The 21,507-nt window shown below is 44.8% G+C and overlaps 1 pseudogene; it reads left to right on the forward strand.

Annotated features, from left to right (window-relative positions):
* Positions 1-8,574: 8,574 nt before the first annotated feature.
* On the forward strand, positions 8,575-21,108 carry LOC144762895 (ubiquitin carboxyl-terminal hydrolase 36 pseudogene; annotated as a pseudogene).
* The last annotated feature ends 399 nt before the right edge of the window (positions 21,109-21,507 follow it).

Raw genomic sequence — 21,507 nt, forward strand, 5'->3', positions numbered from 1 at the left:
ATTACTAAGGTTTTTGTAAGGACAGGCCAATACACACCGTAATGAGTAATTTTGGAGTGTAGTAACCAGCCGCTAGCCGATACATGACATTATTTGTCTATGCTAGCTTGCACCTTTGTCTTTATTTATTTTCTCTTTTTGGGAAATGAATTGCTGAAATGTTGTGTTTTATTTATGTAATGCTCACAGTCGTTGCCAAAGGAAACTTGATAAAGTTGTAATTGTATTGATCAGCTGCTAGCCGATACACACCACTATTTGTTGAAGACAGTTTGCACCTTTGTCTCTATTTACTTTCTCTATAGGAGGAAATGAATTGTGTAATGTTGTGTGGTATTTATGTTATCCTCACAGTCATTGACAAAAGAAATTTGATAAAGTTGCATCTCTATCATTCAAAGATGGCGACTGAAATCACACTCCATCAGTCCTTTGTTAATTTTGATGCACTAACTGATCATGTGATTCACGCAACATAAATTTAAAAGTGTTTGCTTGCTAGCATCGCCGAAATGCGTCATGTTTTTTCATGTTTCCGTACATGAATTAAAGTATCTCTAAAAAAATTGCAGTGGGCCTCCGTGAGTGGTTTTCCAAGACCGTCAATGGAGGAGGAGTGAGCATATAGATATATATGTATATATATTTATTTTAGGATTATTTTTAACTCTTAAAATTAATTTAAAATATTAGTTTATTTATTGTTTTAAAGTAAATATATTTGTATAAATAATTATGTTTGTGTGTTTATTTCTTTTTAAATAAGTTTATTTGTTATATTTTGTTCAAATTAATATTACGTTTATTTTATTTTGTTAATCTTTATTTTTTTTATTTAATATTCAATCCATAGCAGATGACAACACATACTTTATACACAGATGTTCACGGTCATAACAAAATATATATAAACATATCACAGTTCATAGATCCAGAACAATGAATAAAGAAGAAAAAAAAATGATACACTTGCAATATTTCACCTAGATCATACAATTAATTCAGATTTTCTACCATCGGGCCCCAGATCTGCATACCTAATTTTTTCTGCTTCATTGATTTAAGAGAGTAAAGGCTGTATTCCAAATTAAAAATGTTATAAAATTTAGCCCGGCACATCTCAAACATAGGGGCATCCCGCTGCAACTAAACTGATGCAATACATAACCGTGCCACAGCCTCTGCAATGAATATAATATGTCTGAATTTATATGCCGGCTGACCAATTTGTAAATAATCCCCTACCCTGTCAACATTATGGGGTCCATTAGGTTGGCGGGCGGACTTTGTCCGCCCGCCACCCTAACGGAGATCGGGACCGCCCGCCATAAGGGCGGGGGTCCCGTTGGGGGTATTAGGATGTGCCCGCCACAGTGGCGGGCACATCCTACATGTTTTACATTGTGGCGGGCGGTGCTCTCTGCACCGCCCACCACAATGCAAAACATAAGTTGAAGCATTTACATATGCAAAGCGGCAGGCACCGTGCGGTGCCTGCCGCTTTCCATATGTAAATGTGGGGGGGCACCATAGGTACCCCCCATGTGCACCCCGACAGTGGCGGCAACCTGGGGGCCCTGCAGGAGGCCCCCGCAGCAATCTCCGCCTGCCTTTCCATGGCGGCACGGAAAGGCCCCTACATTTTGCCATCGTAATATGGCTGGTGGTGTCCATTGGACACCGCCACCATATTAATCTATTACCGCCGAAGCGGCGGACGGTCTTTCCGTCCGCCGCTGTCCCCTCCGCCATCCTAATCTGGCGGAGGGGAAAACGAGAGTGGTTGCCGGGCGGTTTGCCTCCGCCAGGGTGGCGGTGGCCACCGCCACCCTGGTGGAGGCAAACCGCCCGACATCCTAATGGACCCCTTTGTCTCTTGTCATACATATTTGGTATATATTTTGTACATCTATATTTTTTCCATGGATATTTTTTATTCAATATTTTTGTACTTACCTGTTTAAGTATAGGGATTCGACATTTTTGAGGTCTATATTTTTTCATCGATAATTTTTACATTGATATTTGTGACATAGATGTTGTGTCAGTGAACCCAAAAGTATATGTCTTCCATGAGCACTACTGTTCTCCAGCTGAGCTGTAGTTTAAATGGGCTGCTGCCACTTAAGGCAGGTAAAAATAACTTTACCTTGTAAAAAAATCTTAGTTTTATATATTTCCAAGTCACCACTAAAGCATTCCTTTCCCACCCACAGATCTGTATGTTAATGTAAAAAAAAGAGGGCACACTACATATTAGGGTCAGTGAGCTCTTACAGTGAAATAAACACCAAAAGCTATTTCACTAGGTAGTTGTAATGTTCTTCCTAACTAAGGGGTCGATTACAATGGTGGACCGAAAAGCATTCCGAATGCTGTTGTAGCAAAAAATAACCATCAGTATGTACAGTGGGAAGTCCAGCGGTCAGATTAAGATGCACTGCATGAAAAATCCTATCGCAGCAGACGGATTCCATGAAACTCCGGCTTGAACGTCCGGAAAAGCTGAAAATCCATCTGCAGCGGTCAGAATTGCTGAGGGAAGACCCAAAACTGCAGTTCGACCAGTGGAATGACTGCAAGTGAAATTATGATACGATGGCGGTGCCAGCGGAACGATCAGCTATTCCCGACCGCCTTGAACATGCAAAATAATGAATAGGAGAGCCGGTGGAAGTAAAAGTGCATTCAGACCCCTGCGGTCATGGGGAAAGAGGAATGGCGGTAGAAAGCAAGCACAGAACAAGTCTTTCGAGTGTGGCTGTTTTCCTGGTGCAGCCTCCGAAAACATCTGACACACACTAATTACACCTCTTCATGGCAATATAAATATACATATCCCAGTTCAACCCAGATAACACACCTGAAATGATTCCTCTATTTTGACCCACCCACATAGTGTATAAAACCAACTACTTCCCTGCCCAGAACCCTTTGCATAACTCGAGTAACTGAAGGGCCCAACCCCCCTTCACAAAGGAGAGGCATATCAGAACACATCATACCTTCACAACCACACACACATCACCACCATCACCTTCACACCTGCACTTTTCACCCATTTGCACATCACACACCATGGCACAGAAAAAGATGCCAAAATTAACTGACAATGAGTTGTCAGTCATGGTAGATGAGATAATGAGACTAGAACCACATTTGTTTAGAAGCATGGTCCAACAGACACCATTAGCCAGAAAAAATCAAATGTGGGAAAGGATAGGCAACAAAATCAATGCAGAGTCTCACAGGAATACTCGGGGAGTAGAAGCTGGTAAGTACCAACAAATGCCTCCCATTACACAGCTATGTGCTGTCTTGCACAACTACAAAGCTACACTTCCTAGACCTAAATGCACTTATGTACAACACACTCTTCCCAACACATGTCTCACAGATCTAACATTTCCTTCCTCTGAATCACCCCAAAGGCAGCTAGCAATATTTCCATGGTCTAATGTGTACAGGCAGCCAGCACTCCAACTCCAACCAGGCCACCTTGTCCCATAGCTAAGCAGGATGGAGCACTCCCCCCGCCCAGAACCATGTGGTAGCCATTTCATTGCTCTCATCAAACTTACAGGTAGGTAGCCATCTCAACAGGGAGGACTGTTTTTGGGTGGGAAGCCTGCACACCAACTCCCACCAGGTACCCTTGTCCCACAGCTGAGCAGGATGGAGCACCCCCTCCCACCCACAACCATGTGGCAGATATTCCCCTCCACTGTGTCACTGAACAGGTAAGTAGTCATTGCATGCCATCCTTCTCAAAATGTATGGAGCCATATGACCACACCAGCCCTTACATGTCAGCCAACTTGGCATAGATCCTAAAGCCACATCCTGTGTGTAGACAGCTAAGCACATATAACTGTCACAGAAATTACGCTTTGATTCACCAAGTGAAAGAAATTCAGGGCCCATCATGCACAGCACTTAATGCAATGAGTAAGTGCCATGGTGTCAGAGCATGATGGCCCATATGAACACAAAACATGCATGCTCAATCTGACAAACAAAGTAAAGAACATAATATGAAAAAGTATGTATAACATTAGAATGGCAGTTTTTGCTTTGTAGAAATTGATTTCAAGAAGAGTAAACAAAACAGACGCATCATCAAAAGTTGATATGCCACAAGTTGGTAGATGATGACATGGCCCTGTAATCAAGCAATCTGTGCGTTTCAATTTACATGTCACACCATGGACGAGTAATGTATGTACCTCATTTCCACGAATTACGTAAAAGGTGCGTTGATGCTTTTCAATGGTATTACCCGCCGGTAAGAGGAGAACTATTGAGGCTCCATTTCACTGCATGATATAGATTTAATGTTGGAGTATTTACCAGACCCTATGGCTTCTATTCTTTTATATGACTACGGTTGCGCCCTTGAATAGTGAGCTTTATAATACATTAGGAGAGACTCATCCCAGGCAAAGTGAACACTATATAGAGAGGTCTGGACTCTTCGTTTTAATTGCGACATTTGGGCTTATTATGCCTAAGTCGTATGGTGGCATTTAAGGAGTAGATAAGGATCCATTTTTGGGGCAAAATACAGTGCAACATAGCGAGTTTCTATTACTTGTCTTGAAAAGGATGGGATACAAACTTTAATACAATTGAAAAACGTCAACGCACCATTTACATAATTTGTGGAAGTGACCTGTTCTGTAGATACTATAATGTGATTTACTGTAACAGTCCCGGTTATAATTTGGTCCCAACTAATATGTTGACTTGAATGACATAGTATATTGTCTGTTGTGGTTTCTCTCTTAATATTAGGTCATTTGTTTCTGTCAAAAGTGTATAACATGCATTGGATACACGATATTTTCCAACCTAGAATTAATTAGAGTTGCCATATCTGTGGACAGTTGTTTTAAAGAATAACATTTTAATCTAAATTCTTTTAATACAAATTTTTGTGATAATTTCTGTTTCGGATTATACATTTTTTGTGTCCACTATATGGACTTTGTATATGTTTTCATCCTGGCTTGTATTTGCATGGTCAGATGTGAGTTGAGTTGTGCTTATGATTAAGTGTATTGTAATCAAGGGAAAACCTGTTTTTACTTGGTGTTAGTACCCTATTCCCTTGGTGTGGCATAAGGGGTCCCTCTCATTTTATTGTAACATGGACACATCTACAGCTCTTCTCAAGCAAAAATAAACACATGTTGGTCTGAGATTGGGTAATTTAAATGTGTGATATACTGCCTGGCATGCTGGCTTCATGTCAATGGGGTGTGTAGCCTTATTTCCACAGATCCATGACTGCATTGAAGGACGGGAGCGACAGGCAGTGGTTTTGTAGCCATAAAGTTACACTACTGGTTTGAGTCAGTCGAAGTCTGAACAAACATTACCTGTGCTATGCGATGTCATAGTCCATTAAGTCTTTACATGCTCATTTGTGACATTACACATGCGTTTTGTCCAGAGGTTACTGAATGATGTGTGTACAGTTTTCAAATTGCCCCTATGGAGATGTGTGCATTATACACAAGAATAAAATGCCTGAGTTTAACACTCTTGGTGGTAATTCACCTATGACACATCAGATACATGTGATGTGGACATGTCATCCTTCTATTGATTCCATGATGTGTTCAGTCTCACATGTTTACCCTCTCATTTTGTACATGCATGTGATTTCTATGATGGCCTACATTTACCCTCAGTGTGAGTCACTCTGGCCTGCACAGAAACTGCCCAATGTAACAAGGACCCACCACTAAATGGAATAGGTGAAACATATCTGTTGTCCACCACCCTATTTCTCAATGAGCTATCTTAGGTTTGAGGATTGCACAAGACTGGACTACACCTTGCGAAAATAATGTGAAAATGTAAGATCATGGCCCTAAATGTGACCACCAGGACACATGTAGCCATTCACTGGTCAAGGATATTGAGGGGCATGTAGTGTTGGACACAGTGAGTCTGCCACGACACATCATTTCCAATGTATTTTATTTCATGCTTACTCACATACTGCATCACAGATGAGGGTCATTTTCACATTGTGTGCTGTGCTGGCACTCTGCATGTGGATGAGATGGCCATGTACTGTGTCCATCATCATACATGTATACATTTCTATGAGATTATTCAATGCAAGTGTACTACATGTAATGCTGTATGGCCTCTGCTAACCATGTATTTATTAGTGTGCTGTGTATGTTCATGCTCTTGTACTAACACACAGTGGTACATAACACAGTGTCACTGAAATGTCTACCTCTTGTCTCTCATGCCTGCAGCTTAAGGTCCACCAGCATAAGGAGATATGGAGGGCCATTGCACGCAAGGTGCAGGCTCTGGGTGTCTCCAACCGACGGCATACACACTGGCACAAGAGGTGGGATGACATATGCCGGCTGAGCAAAAACATGGCTGAGATGACGCTGGGGGTACTCCCTCAGAGTAGCAGGTTGGCACGCAGGAGCATGACACCGTTAATGGCCAGCATCTTGGCAGTGACACAGCCAGAGCTGGATGGAAGCTTGAAGGTCCATCAGCAGCAAGTTGGGCATTAGCATTGTGCGAAGTGTGACTTTGGGTGTGAGAGATGGCATGAATCCCAACCGTGAGCCAGTGCGAAGCTCTGTGATATCTCTAGTGTGATGCAATAGCTTCTAAGTGGCCTCAGTATTGAGTGCAGTTGTTCTGTATTTGCACAACATGTGGTTTCTCATGTGTTTACAACCATGACCCTTATCATTGACAGATGGGATGTGGCCTTATGACTTATGCTACAATATGAGTATCATAGACATCACCTGGAAGTGAACAGCAGTGAGCATCATGTTAGTGTGCATTCACAGATGTATGCTGTGTACAACAGATACATTGTGAAATGTACACAGGTGACACCAATCTGGATATCAGGAGCTTGTAGCCATTGCAAAAGGAGATTTTGGAGTTTGTATCTGTGGTGTTCCCTAAAAGAGACTCCATATGTGAAAGAGACAACATTATTATCATTAGTGGATTTGTCCAGCGCATAGCTGTCCTAGCAACGGGGCGTCCCGCGCTACCAAAAATGCCCGCTTTCCGAAAAGCTAGGTGATCTTGATATCTCTAATAGAAGTCGGAAGGGAGTTCCAGAGTCTGGCCACCAAACCTTTCAAAGAACGACCACCATCTCTGGCTCTTACAACTCTGGGGTGCATGCCAACCCTTGGTCAGCTGACCGCAGGAGACGGCTCGGGACGTACGGTGTTAGCTAGGACCGAAGGAGCTTGGTGGCATAATGTATAGCTATTTCACCTACAGGCACGTAGGTATGCTTTCAGACATTATTGTGTGTGGTTACAGGGAGGCACAGGGTCATCTATTTGGCTGTGTTAATGCCACATGGAGCATTACTCTCAACTATGAACGTTTCCCTGCATCATCTGATGATTGCATAATTGTAGCATATGCTGAATGTACATGGAGGAGTTCAACATGGGAGTACCATTTTAAAGATTTGTGCTTTGCTTGCATACGATGTTTGTGAATATGGCACTATATTGAACCTATGTCTCTGTCTCTTGCAGCATTTATCAAGGGCAGGGAAAGACGGGGGACCAACACAAGTGGGAAATCTACTGACATGACTGCTACACATGAATTTGCTGAAACTGATGTGACCAGCACCTAGGAGGGGGACAGGAGTGCCCTGGATTATTCACGCCCAGAAACACCAACCTCCACATCTTCAGACTCCAGCGGTGACTCCTCGATGTTGGTGGGCACAGGAAGTTCCAGGTCTGCCTCCTCTTTGCCACACCTTGTTCAGTGCCCACCCTCCCGGATGTACACACAAGTGCTATCCGTGCACACAACCCTAGGAAGGGTAGAGGATCCTTCCCCCAGGCACCGCTGCCCTTGCCCCTGTCTCCCCTGCTGCCCTCAGTGTGGAGGCAGGAGACATTTTGAGCCAGCTGTGTGTGGGTCAGACTGCTCTCCTGAATGCCTTCCAGGATCATAACAAGAAGTTGGCACAGGTAGTTGCATTCATGGAGGGCATGCATTTGGATGTGGGTGGCCTACACCAAACTGTCCAGTTTTGTCCTCCATGGCTACAGCAGCAATGCAGGAGTCACAAGCGCACTGTCCAGCTCTTGTCCCTTCATCAGCCACCCTGCTAGTGGCATCACCTGACAATAGTGCCCACATGCCAGAGCCCTCAGGCACCAAATCCTCCACATGCAGCACACAACAGCAGCACTCGAAGTGTACCAGACCACAGACACCATCACCACAACACAAAACTGGCACACATGAGCGCAAAACCAAAAGCCCATCACATGAAAATCAGGGGCATCAGGCCAAAAAGCAGGCACCAACATCACATTCATCAAAATCACCACCATCCAAGGGTACTCCCATCCCCACACCTGCTCCCGGAGACCCACAACCAGTTGCCCTGTCTGCTTTGAACCTGGTGCCTGCAACGACTAAGCCCAACACAGTTTAAAGGCAGATTGTCCCAAAAGATGGACTCCCACCCACACCCCTGTGAAGCAGGGACAAGAGAGAAAAGTGGGGGGTTTACCTCGACAATAAGGGATGCAGGGGAAGAGGCAAGGCCACCCCAAGCATAACAGCAGGTCTGGCAAATCCCCATGGGGAGAGCCACCTGCACCTGACACACCTTTGGTGGAGAGTGAAGCTGCTGTGCACACCGTACTTCCCACTCTGGCCAAGACACCAGTGGGCTATTGGATCCCTAAACAGTTGAGACCCAGCCCTCAACATTCACCGTCAACCACTGTGCCTCCACGCAGCATGTCTCCACCTCCCAATGATACCACTCCACCCAGTCCAAGCAGCCCTCAGGCTCCTACAGCCACAGATGCCTCTACCTCAGCCGGTTCTCTCTCTCCCAGGTCCAGTCCTCCAACTGGCCTGACAATCAGCCCCCACCCAGTTCAACTTAAAGCCAAATATTTCAGCCAAGTCCTCCTCCCAATACTATTTCTCACACAACAGTGCCTGGACTGCCCATATGTAGCCCCGGAGCTGTGGCGATTCCCATGGCAGTGGTCGGTGATATCCATTTGATGTGCAACTTCTCATGCACACATGTGCGGACTGGAAAAATGGACTGGCCAATGGCCTTGCTGTTTGGTACTGTTGATGCCCATTTCCTGTGCAGTTTCTCATGCACACATGTGCGGATGAGAAATATGGACTTGCCAATGGCCTTGGTGTTTGGTACTTTTGATGCCCATTTCCTGTGCAGTTTTTCATGCACACATGTGGGGGCTAGAAATATGGACTGGCCAATGGTCTTGCTATTTGGAACTTTTGATGCCCATTTCTTGTGCAGTTTCTTCTGAACAAATGTGGGGACTAGAAATATGGACTTAGCAATGGCCTTGCTGTTTGGTACTTTTGATGCCCATTTCCTGTGCAGTTTCTCATGCACACATGTGCGGACTAGAAATATGGACTGGCCAATGGCCTTGCAGTTTTCAATCAATCTGGGATTTATAAGGCAGGCTACTCACCTGTGAGGGTCTCAAGGCGCTGGGGGTCTGCAGCTCCAGTTCCGTCAAAGAGCCATGTCTTGAAGTTCTTTCTGAAGATGTGGAGGGTGGGGGAGCGTCTGATGTTGACAGGGAGCTCGTTCCAGGCTTTGACTGCGACATAGGAGAAAGCTCTTCAACCTGCTCTGGTTCTGCGAATGTGGGGGGTCTCTGCGAGGGCGAGGTCTGCGGAGTGAAGGTTCCTCTTGGGTACGTGGAAGGAGACTCTTTTGTTGAGGTATTTGGGTCTTATGTTGTGGCTAGATTTGTAAGCATGGGTGAGGAGTTTGAAGGTTACTCTCTTCTCAACGGGGAGCCAATGGAGGCATCCTAGGTGTTGGGTCATGTGTTTGTGCCGTGGGGATCAAGGACGAGTCTGGCTGCTGCGTCCTGGATTGTTTGGAGCTTGTGGAGAAGAGTTATGTTGACTCCGGAGTAGAGGGCGTTACCTTAATCCAGTCTGCTGGATATGAGAGCATGGGTGATGGTTTTTCTGCATTCTGGGGGTATCCATGTGACAATGGTGGCAGCGACCCTGTTGTAGATGTGTGGTGGACAGGGGTCCATGGGGGCTCCTGAGTGGGTGTTCTTCATGGTCACGGTGGTGTGTTCGATGTTGGCAGGATTCCAGGTTGTGATGTTTGGCTCTTTGTCGGTGGTGGTGGCGAATGGGGTAGTGTCCGGCATCTGTTCGCTGAAGTTGTTGTAGAGGGCCTTGAGTTTCAGATGGAAGTAGGAGTCGAGCTTGTTGCAGAGTTCCTGAGATGGTGTAATGTTGTGGCTTTGCTGGTGGTTTTGGTGAATTGCTGTATGATGTTGAAGAGTTCTTTAGCATTGGTTGCGTTGGTGTTGATTTTGTTCTTGATGATAGTCTGCTTGATGTCTTTAAGCGCTGGTGGTATTCCTTCAGGGAATTCCGGTAGCTGTTTAGGTCTTCTGTGGTTTTCCAGTTTCACCAGATTTTCTTGAGGCGTCTACAGGAGCGCCTGGCTCAGTTGTGAACCAGTCAGCTTTCAGGGGGCATTGTTTGCCGGGTTGGCGGAGGGGTGCAAGCTTGTCGGAGCAGCTGGAGATCCAGCGTTGAAATTTCTTGGCTGCGGAGCTGGCATCGGTCATGGCAGCTGGTGGGCCTAGGATTAACCCTGGGCGTAGTAGGCTTAGTGGGGCTACGCGAAGCTATGCAAAGTGGACCAGAAGCTACGTCCACCTACGCACTTCGCGTAGCCCCACTACGCGCCACCCGCCTCCCTCCCGCCCATTAGTATCCAAGATGGCGGCGCGGTTACCAGAGGGAGCCCCGGAGACGCAGCCGACAAGGTAAGTGGTGTTTATTCTTTTTAAAAACATTATTTAAGTATTTAGGGAGGGCGGGAGGCAGGCGGGTGGCGGGCAACTTCGCTACGCCCACGGAGTGGGCGTAGTGTTGCCTGCTACGCCTACTTCGCAAATGGCGAAGTAGGCAACACTACGCCCCCTCCGTGGGCGTAGCGAAGTACTACGCCCAGGGTTACCTAGGAGGAGGGTGGTATTAAGGTGCTCCTCTGTGTTCTTGCTCCAGTACCTTCGAGGCGGGCATGGGGGGGTTTGAGTCTGTTGGAAGTGTTGAAGTGGAAGTGTACGCAGTGGTGGTCTGTCCAGGGGGGCTGCGAGGTATGGCTTAAATGTATGTTCATACCTCCTGTGAAGATGGGGTCGAGGGTGTATCCCTGCTCTGTGCGTGGGGGTGGTGACAAGCTGCTTCAGTCCAAGATAAGAGAGGTTGTTGAGGAGGGTGATGGAGTCGGAGTCGCTGCGGTTGTCGAGGTGGTAATTGAGGTCTCTGAGTAGAATGTAGTCTGTGAATGTGATGGTGTGGGGTGTCTGTAGGCGAGGGTGCCCCGTAGCATGGTGCTGGAGTTGGTCTTGATCTTGAAGTGGATGTATTCTGTGTTGGAGTGGGCGTCCCTTGTGTTGGAGGTGGAAAGTCAAAGGGAGGTCTTGTGAGCGATGGCGAGTTCTCCTCCTGGGCGGTGAGGGTGATCTCTTCTCTGGCTCTTGTATCCGTTGGGGATGGTGGTGGCGATGTCAGGGCCGGAGGTGGTGTTTGTCCGGGTTTCAGTGAGGAAGGCAACGTTGGGCGAGAGGGTGTTGAGCAGGTCCCAGATCTCTATGGCATGTCTGTATAGGGAGCGTATGTTGAGGAGGATGCATATCAGGGCTCTGGTGGTGGCGGTCATGGGGGCACTGTCGATGGTGAAAGATTGTCAGCAGACTCTACATCACCATCAAGTTTTCTTCATCATCATCATGGATGCATTTCCTTTCTCTCCCTTTATCGATTTATTGGATAAGATCATGCTCTTCTGGCAAGATTGTGTTTTGCTTTTGTTGTGTCTATGCATACTGTTTTTCTTTGTCAAACCTTTCCCCCAAACCCCCCTTCCCATCCATTCGTCAAACCCTAATCCTCTTCCCCCGGGCTGTGTTATTTATATTGAGGTGTGATGTGACTTCATTAAATGTACACCAATAATTGATCACAAGCTTGATGGTGCAAATGTGGTGAAAGCAACACTTATTCAATTTGAAGGCAGGGTGAGGATCTTCTTCTGCTTGCCCACCCATGCTCAGTCTATGTGCAAGGCAATTTTTTTTCCAAAGGGACATAATACATCATAATTAATAGCCGGCATTGATTTCATCATTATCATTATCATCATCCTACCACACAGTAGTAAAGTTACGAATTACGATTGTGTTAAGTGACTCACTCGACACAACTACAGTTTGTACCTTCTTTGTACTAGGCTGTCCCCACCTCCATTATGTTTTATTTTAACTTAGCAGTTGCAATATTGTTTGTTTGGCACTCATCTTCTGTACTGTACCTTACTTAAGTTCTGATTCTCTTCCCACAGTCTCTCTCAGGCAAGTCACTGTCTCTTTTTTTTTTGCAAATGCTACTGCCAGTGTCTACTACTACCACCAAAACCATGGCATCTTCTCCATTCTCTTGGGAAACAATGCAGTCATTGTGGTGCCGAACTTAATCATCATCAATCACATGTAAGATAAGTTTGGTTGGAGGTATAATGGACTAGGAGGAGAGACTGACCGTACTAGTAGGACAAATACCTCAGTGAGGGGTACCGCATCTACCTGTTTGTGTGTTACAAAATTGGCAGATTATTTCAATCCAACACTGTCTGCTGCCCTGCAGCAGGAAGGAAACCATGTGACATAAATTTGTAAAACAGTAACTCCCCGACAAAACATTAACATTGTATGTTTAAGTATACATAAATATATTTTATTACCCTAACAAAAATAAACTATCCCACACCTGACTCACCCCTGTCCCTAACCCCAACCAATGTCCAAACGAAAAAGTCCAAACAATGTCCATAAACCCCAATGCCCAATTTCCACCCACCAACAAAAGTAATAAAAGAGGGGCAATGCAACGGGGTCCTGGATAGTTCTAGATTCGGTGGGCTTTAAGGTGTTTGTTCACCAGGATCTTAACCCACTCCTCTAGCTGCTCCTCTAGGCATGCCATCCGGAGGAGCATCTGGCGGCGAAATGCCCTGCAGTTGCATCCAGGGTGGGAGGCAGCAGTGCTTGACAAAGTGCGGTGGCAGGCGGCTGCCTGACCGCGGCGCCATACCACTGGAGCTGGGGCCTGGCTGGGGCCCGGCGCATTGGAGGAGGCTGCAGCTGCAAAATATGGATTGGGGCCAATTACAGTAAACATATAAATAAATAAAACAAATTTAGTTGCGCACACTGCATCACATCATGAAATTCATTTTATTTATTTTTATGTTTACTTACCTGTATTTGGCCGTAATACATAGTTTACTACCCCGCCCTGGCCCTCCCCCTTCCCACATAACCGCCCGCCAGCACTCCCACCACCGACCGCTACTGCATAAGGTACTTTGTTTTAATTGATTGTGTAACCAGCTGATAGGCTGCTCTTTGAAGGCTGGCTGAACAATCGAAAATAAATTAACATAAGTAGGGAGTGATCCTTGAAGTTAGGGGAAGGCGCTTGATAATATATTCATGATGTGCTTGCAAACTACTGTGAGTCAACTGTATTCTGAAAATACTATATATATATATATATATATATATATATATATATATATATATATATATATATTATACCTCAAACGCCTGGAGCTTCTAGGAGGCACTCAACAGTTCTCCGCCCTCCGGGCTTTTCTCTTCAGCGCATTTCGCCTTCTTGCATTAAAATTTGCCCGACGCGTTTCAGGGAACTTGTCCCATCCTCAGGGGCTGCCGACTTGACCCACAAGCATAACAAACAAAAAGGCATCCAAAACGGACTACAAATTCCAGAAATGCTTGGTATGAAACGGGATTGAATCCACGCCTACCAGGAGATTTGTGCAATAAGAATCCGTGAAACTGGAGACGCCCAGCGAGTGCTCTTTGTCGGCAGCCCCTGAGGATGGGACAAGTTCCCTGAAACGCGTCGGGCAAATTTTAATGCAAGAAGGCGAAATGCGCTGAAGAGAAAAGCCCGGAGGGCGGAGAACTGTTGAGTGCCTCCTAGAAGCTCCAGGCGTTTGAGGTATAATATATATATATATATATATATATTCCCCTCCGCTTTGCTACTCTGGCGCAGTTTCTTTTACATTCTCTTCAAAGTAAGACTCTGCATCCAGTGACAGTCTCCACTTATGCTGTCTATGATGAATACATCCAGGCATCCATCCATTAAAAGTAAATGTCTATCATTCCATTTTATATATCTCTTAGCAAACCTTAGTTGGTTTCACTAACAACCACCCATGAGTCCACTAATTCCTTGCTTGCCTTGGCTTTGAGTATGACCCAAACACCGCTGATGATTCTTGCTATCTGGTAACCACCCATACTGTGTCGCCCACCCAGGCAGGCATCTTCTTTCACCTTCCACCCATCTTTCAACAACCCATGCATCTGATCTGATTCCTATCAGCCACCTATGCATGCTTCCAACGTATCCTTCTCTGCCAGTCATATTACATCTCGTCCGTTCCTCCTCCTTCCATCCTTCTTTCCCTTTTTGTTCAACAGATCCATCAAGGTTATCTGATCTGACTTTTAGTCTTCTCCATAAAACTTTCACAGCTGAGTTGGAGTCAGATGGAAGAGGCCATTGGTTACTCAAACTCACGCTACTAATGCTATTGCTAATGCATTGCTAATGCTAAGTAAAGGGTGTCTTCTTCAACCATTGTATAATGTTCACTACAACTGCATACTTACTGAGTCTCAACAGTACAGTGAGTGAAGTGAACACCCTTCCAGCTAGTAGTAATGTCAATAAGTAATGAATATAACATACCACCGCCCGCCACTGCTGCTGGCTCCCCCCTGTAGCTCCTGCAGGTACCGCGTCTTCTCCTGCCCCCTCCGGAATGTCCGCATCACCATCGCCGCTGGCCCCGCCGGCACTGGTGGTTGGAAGTATGCCTAGAAAAACCATTACACATTTATAGATGTCTCTACACCTCCCCCTATTTATTCGTTTCACTAGGAAGATTGAAAAAAAGTTAATACATACATATACAGCATACATAACTAGTCCAAATCGGGTACTAGAGTAAAGTCAGTAGACACTAGTAGTGTTATGGTCCCTAGGGTCATATAGTCCGACTCTACTCTTTGCAAAGTTAACCTGAGCCATGTAACCATTTTAGATTCATGTCTTTTGCGCATGTTACCTCGCATCTTGTTGTGCAGTAAGACACCTTTCAGCCCACATGAGTGTTGCGTACAAGTGAGGAGGTCGAAAAACAAGCCACTTTGTTATGGAGTTTGGTTAGTCCGTATTGCTTAGCCATAACATGTTACACTTTTTGACATGACTGCAAAATGCTTGCATAATTGCATTATACTATCTAACGCGCACCATTTTTCTCATAACAGGTGGAAGATTCCCTTCTACAAACCAGAAATTTGCAGAGATTATGATGCATGTAACCAGTATTTCTACGTTCTACGGTGAGGGGTCTCCCAGAATTCACACAGATCGTTTGTCTTCTATCATGCACTTGTAACAATGTTTACTGTTTGAATCTTATGCATTTTGCTGTTGGAGCTGGCTGTAGTAATTTTATAGAACAATGTAGAGAGCGTGTTATTTGAAAATAAACCTTTTGAACTTACACATAGACTCTGTGGTATTTGGTGTGGTGGGTGGACTTACACGAGTGAGTGAGCGAAAGGTTGTTAAGTTCTGGGTTGTATAATCATTGAGTATTTTCGCGTGGGGGTTCAGGACCTACTGAAACACTATAGCTAGTCGGTCAGGGGATTGTGGGTTCTGACTGAGGTGTGAGTAAGGTCCAACCTCCCATCACCAACATCCTATTTTCTTATGCATAGTTCTGTATGTGGCTGTCTAGAATCACCACAACAGTAGTAGTATGTACTATCCTATCAAAAATACTAGTCAAATATCTGGTTGGGCATTTTGTTGGTGGAAATTGTCAAAGCCTCAAGATTAAGAAGACTAGAAGAGGACAACCCAAAGCACAGGACAGGACCCAGTGGCTAGAGCTATTGGTCAATCTGAGTTTATTCAAAAGAAAACCTTAAATAAACCGTGGCCAACTGGGCAAGCTTAGCTACAGACAGACTAACAGTAGTAGTACAGAGAGTCATAGCAGAGGCAGTTAGAAGGAACTTAGAGGTAGGGATAACCAGAATTTTGGAAACAGATAGTCAAGATCAAAGAAGCTTTTGTAAAAAAGTAGAATTAGGAAGTGGAACCAGAATTAATAGTTCGGAAAAAATAAGGTGCAGTAAAAGTTACGGAAATATAATTTTTAATATTAACCACTTGAGGACTTACTGGGGCCAGGCAGCAGGGCCCTGCGTCTTCTTGCCCCTGGGTGCTGGTGATCATGTAAGATATAATAAAGAAAGAGACAACCATTAATGATTGCTGTGAAACAAATAAACTGTTTTAAAAAACGCTCCAAAAACATTCTAGGAAACAACAATTGAAATAAAATGGACTTATCTATTCAGATCTACTACTGGCTTGTGGGATTCATGGACCGTCTACTTATTTATGAACACTAATTCTGTGTTCCATAATCTTTCTGATTGCAGAATACTAATGAAGCCTAAGTACCACCTGACCTAGCCCACCTATTCCAGATGGGCCAATAGTTCACTAAGTCTGCATTTCCATTTTTTTTAGCCTTCAAAAATGCTTAGATGAGATGGAAGACACATGCATAAATCTGTGCATACACCAAATTGTTGGTTGGTTGCGTCTGATGTTCTGCTACTGACTGACACTGCTAAGGCTTCCACTCACTAAACAAACTACATGTCTAAATGTACTAGGAAGAACTGGGGTAAGCAGCACTCAGTGACAGAAGAGGCGTCACGCAGACCGCAAAAAAAGTATGAACTAATACTAACTAAACCTAGTATCAATCCATCCACCACTATTTCACAGGAGGACAATGGATGGACTAGAGTCTCTCTAGCAATAGTATCACCTAACGTAAGTTCACTAAAGTAAACTCTTACATAATAATCAGCCCAAGCGAGCACAAAGTTGCAAACAAGTAAGAGTAGCGCCGAGCACCTGTGTCCTACAATCACAGAAGATTTTGAAATGTAATTTACCTGCAATGTAAGCAGCAGTAACCTTGTTATTCGTCCAAAAATTATACACTATACTTATACTACAATATATTAGCTACTCACCAAGCCCCATGACCTCGACACCTAGCAGGTCCAACAGGTCCTGCTCCCAGTCCAGGATGTCTGACCACTGGTGGGCCAGCTGGTTATGAATGCGCCAGACCCCTGAGCAGCAAAAGACTGCCCGACGCACCTTCGCCCATCGAGGGTGACGCTCCTGGGTAGGGTACCCAGAGCCTGGCCTGCCTCCTGCTGCCAAGGTCAAGGGGAGGTGGCACTGGACCAAAAAAACAAGGGTGGCCACCTCTGCCTCCGAAAAAAGCTGCCGGGCCTACACCACTGCAGGGTGCATTCTGCCGTAAGGCAGGTGGCTCTTGGGCGCAGGCTCCTTGCCCTTGGAGTCGGTAGTGCTACCCTTCACCATGGTTGTGGGGTGTGTGGGAGGCGGAAAACAAAAAATAGGAGAAAAAAATAAAGTTAGGGGGAAGAAGTAGGAGCTTAAAGAAAGAAGTAATATAAACCAGTAGAAAAGTAAAAAAAATACAGTTAAGTAGAAATAAAATGCAAAATATATACTTAGGGACAGAGAGAGATAGATGATAAATAAAAAAAGTCAGAAAAACAGTGTAAAAACTAAGGATTGCAAAGATTGAGGGAGGATAGAAAAGTAGGCCCAGAACCATAGCATAGAGTGAAAAGAAAGATGGCCACATCCATCGCAATCGCGTGGGTAAGTTCGAGCAATATTTCCACCCGAGCACGCAATAATCATCGCGAACAAGTAAAACTCTTTCCCGAACATGACATGGGCATCACGAACGCAGTATACGCGACCCGGAACAGGAAATAAGGCATCGCGAGCGGGCGGCACAATTGAAAAATAACATGGCCGCGCCCATAGGTGACTGCATGGGCAAGTTCGAGAAAAACTATCCCCTAAGGACGCAAACAGCATCCCAAACACGCTCAACGTGTTCCCGAACAAGAAAAGAGCATTGTGAACTGGTGCGATACGCAACCCAGCTCACGTGGTGCAACGACATCTTCGCGTAGCTATGCGTAGCGTGACTACGCAAACTGTGCCCAGACTTAGATATAGGTATTATTTTTCACTGAAAGAGTGAAAGTTAATGTGAAGTTAAAGTTAGGATTTGTAATCATGTGTTACACATTACATTTAAAAAAAAAACTTTGGAAATTCAATAGAAAAACCAATCAGTCCGCCCACCATTGTTGTGGTGCTGGGACCGCCCGCCAGTTGTGCAGAGGTCCCACCACACATATTAGGATGCGTCTGCCATACTGGCATGTGCATCCAAGGCTTTTAACATTGCGGACAGTGCTGCTGGCTGCAGCACTGTAGCTCTGTATGCAATGCTTAAAAGTGCTTGCACTGCATTTCGCTGCCACTTGGTGCATGGAAATGCAGGGGAGTACCATGTGTACCCCCCGGGGCACCCCCCACAGACAGAGTGGGTCAGCAATGGGCCTCCGAATCCAGCCTCTGCCTGTCTTTTTGCGGTGGGATGTCCGCCGCAAAAAGACAGACGGACAGGAATTTCGTAATCCCTACAGTGGTGCCTTGCAGGCACCGCCGCAATGCTGCCCTGTGTACTGGTTCTGCAAGGGGGGCAAAAAAAGACCGCTTTGCAGAACCATGGTGGACGGACTTTCTGTCCCCCACAGACACATTGGGATTCCCATCCTAATTTGGCGGTGGGAATTTCATGTGTGATGGCGGGTCCACCCGCCATCCTAATGAGGCCACAAGCTCCTTGTCTTTGACCATGCACACTGCCCCGCTGACTTTCAACTGGATCTGCGATATACTTCATACGTACATATAGCTCTAGGTTTGCTCTACCAAACAATACTTATTTATATTTGACCTTACACAAATCATCAATTTTACACCACCTATCCATATGCGAGGCAGAGCTAATGCACATACAATACATTGACACAACTAAAGAAACACAATTAGGAGGACAGACAGATCGGTGCAGAGACATGTAAGCTGAAACTCACGGATGGAGAGTTAGACGGACAGATAGAGTGCACGTTTAGAAAAAGATGCCGGTACAGTTGATAGTCTGGATTTTATTATGCATGCAAACACAAATGTGTATTCTAGTTTTTTATTTAAATATCATGAACAGCAGGGTACTAGAAAGTTCTGGCAAGTAACGAATGTCATGTAAAATAACCTTTTTTCCAAAAGCCTCCAATTATTTTAATTCTATGCCTTTCAAGTTTTTGAAAATCAACAATTTCAGTGGTATTATTTCAAATGACATTGATTTTAAAAAGAATGGGGCTAATGGGTTTTATGAAATTTGAAGAATAATTCAAAAGGCTTTAGGTAACAAAAAGGATCACGCAAAAGAAAAAAGACTCTTAAAGGCCAATATCTCTACAATCCCTCTGGAATGCAAAGCTGTGTTCTATAAATATATTTATATAGATATATTGTACCACCAATAGGTAGTTATAGTTATAGTTAGGACCTAGTTTCGATAGAAAAAGTGCTTTTTGTTTTGCCAATAACTGTGTTCCCATTTGATAAATCCTTGCAAACTTTTCACAACTAATTTGCCCCTCATTTCAGATGCTGTCTTGAAAGTTCTGGTGTTATCCGTCAACCGTAGGCCGAGAAAAAGGGGGAGTACCTGAACACATTTTTCCCATGCAGTTTCTCATAGGGTTTTTAGACACACATACAGCCCGAACTGCTGAATGGAATTACAAGAGATTTGGCAGAATGGTAGCTGTTGGTTCAGCAAGCAACCTTTTTGTGAATTGGTGTAAATACATTCAGTACTTTTTGAGATATAAAGGGAAAAACAAATTTGTTTATATAGAGATGATTTTCCTCCGAGGATCCAACAGTCCCCATGTTTACATCTGGTTGACTGCCAGTACTTCAAACAGGAAGTGTTGGGTGTAATCTTGTGACTCGGCCTCAGCTGAGTTCCCCGAAAAACATTTATATGAAAGAAAGGGGGGAAGGGTAGGAATACCCTGAGCCCCTCTAACTGTGGTCCTTGTGTCCCCATTTGATGCTGACAGGGCCAAAATCACTTTTAATTTTACTGCAGGAATGCAACAGAGTGACAAATCCACAGCAAAAATAGCAAAAGAAACTAAGCGCTGTCTCATGCGCTTGTTTACTCTAAAGCCCCCGGGTGGGCCAGGTGTCAGAGGCATGTAAACACATTCTAAAAATAAATAGGGGGCGCATGGGACCACCCTCCTAGGGCATATTAATGCCCCAGAGACCATTACTTCCCTGGGGCTTAATGAATGCACACAACCACTTGCCAACTTTTTGTTATCAAAGGAGCATAGCCGGAACTGTCCTCCGAGAGAGTTCTTTCGTTATGCATCATGCAGAACCACATGGTCCAGGCTTTCTGCAAACAGTGGCAATGCTATCAAACCAGTTTCCTTCACCCGTGACCTCAAAACAATTGCTCATCACTTTGTTTTGGCAGCCAGGAAGATGCACATGAATTTCTGTGCTACACCATGCAGAAAGCATGTCTCAAAGTTTACGCAAAGCTGGATCATCAAAGTCAATCAACCATGCTTGTGTATCAGATATTTGGTGGATATCTGTGATCTTGTGTGAAGTGCTGCCAGTGTAAAAGCGTTTCAGATAACAATGACCCATTTCTCGACATTGCACTGGAGATTTGGCAGGCTGCAAACAGGCTGCAAACATTGTGTGAGCCCTCAAGCTGTTTGTGAGACCTGATGTACAGAGTGGAGAGAACACATCCATGTGTACAAAGTGTAAAAAGAAAGTTTCAGCTAGTGAGCAGTTCACTGCGCATTGAGCGCCAATGGGTTGACCCTCTCGTTCAAGCGATTCGTCAGAGGAATTATTTGGAAGAAATGGAGTTGAGCAAGCACCTGGCCTCCTCTGCCAAGAAAATTCTACTGCAGAAAATAGAGTTTGAGCCTTCTATCAAGACATTTTCATACCAGTTGGAAATGCTGAAAAGCAAGTATGTGTTGCTGAACCGCACATCTTCCAATATCTGCTACCAACAGACACCCATCAAACAAATAGGTAGAGATTATGGAACTGCATGAGGCAACACACATGAAAATGACAAAATGGCATTTTAGGATTGTTTATGTGCATTTTGGGGCACCTTCCTACACATGAATAATACTCCACTACACGCAATAATACTCAACTGTTCCTCCGTTAGATCAAACTTGCTAAACTTAGCCCCATCACAGGGTGAAATGCGAGGCTGGACCAAATTCTTGTAAATATGGTGTGTTTCAGAAGTGG

Source organism: Lissotriton helveticus, chromosome 1_1 (assembly GCF_964261635.1).
Source record: "Lissotriton helveticus chromosome 1_1, aLisHel1.1, whole genome shotgun sequence".
In the NCBI taxonomy this organism is placed as follows: Eukaryota; Metazoa; Chordata; class Amphibia; order Caudata; family Salamandridae; genus Lissotriton; species Lissotriton helveticus.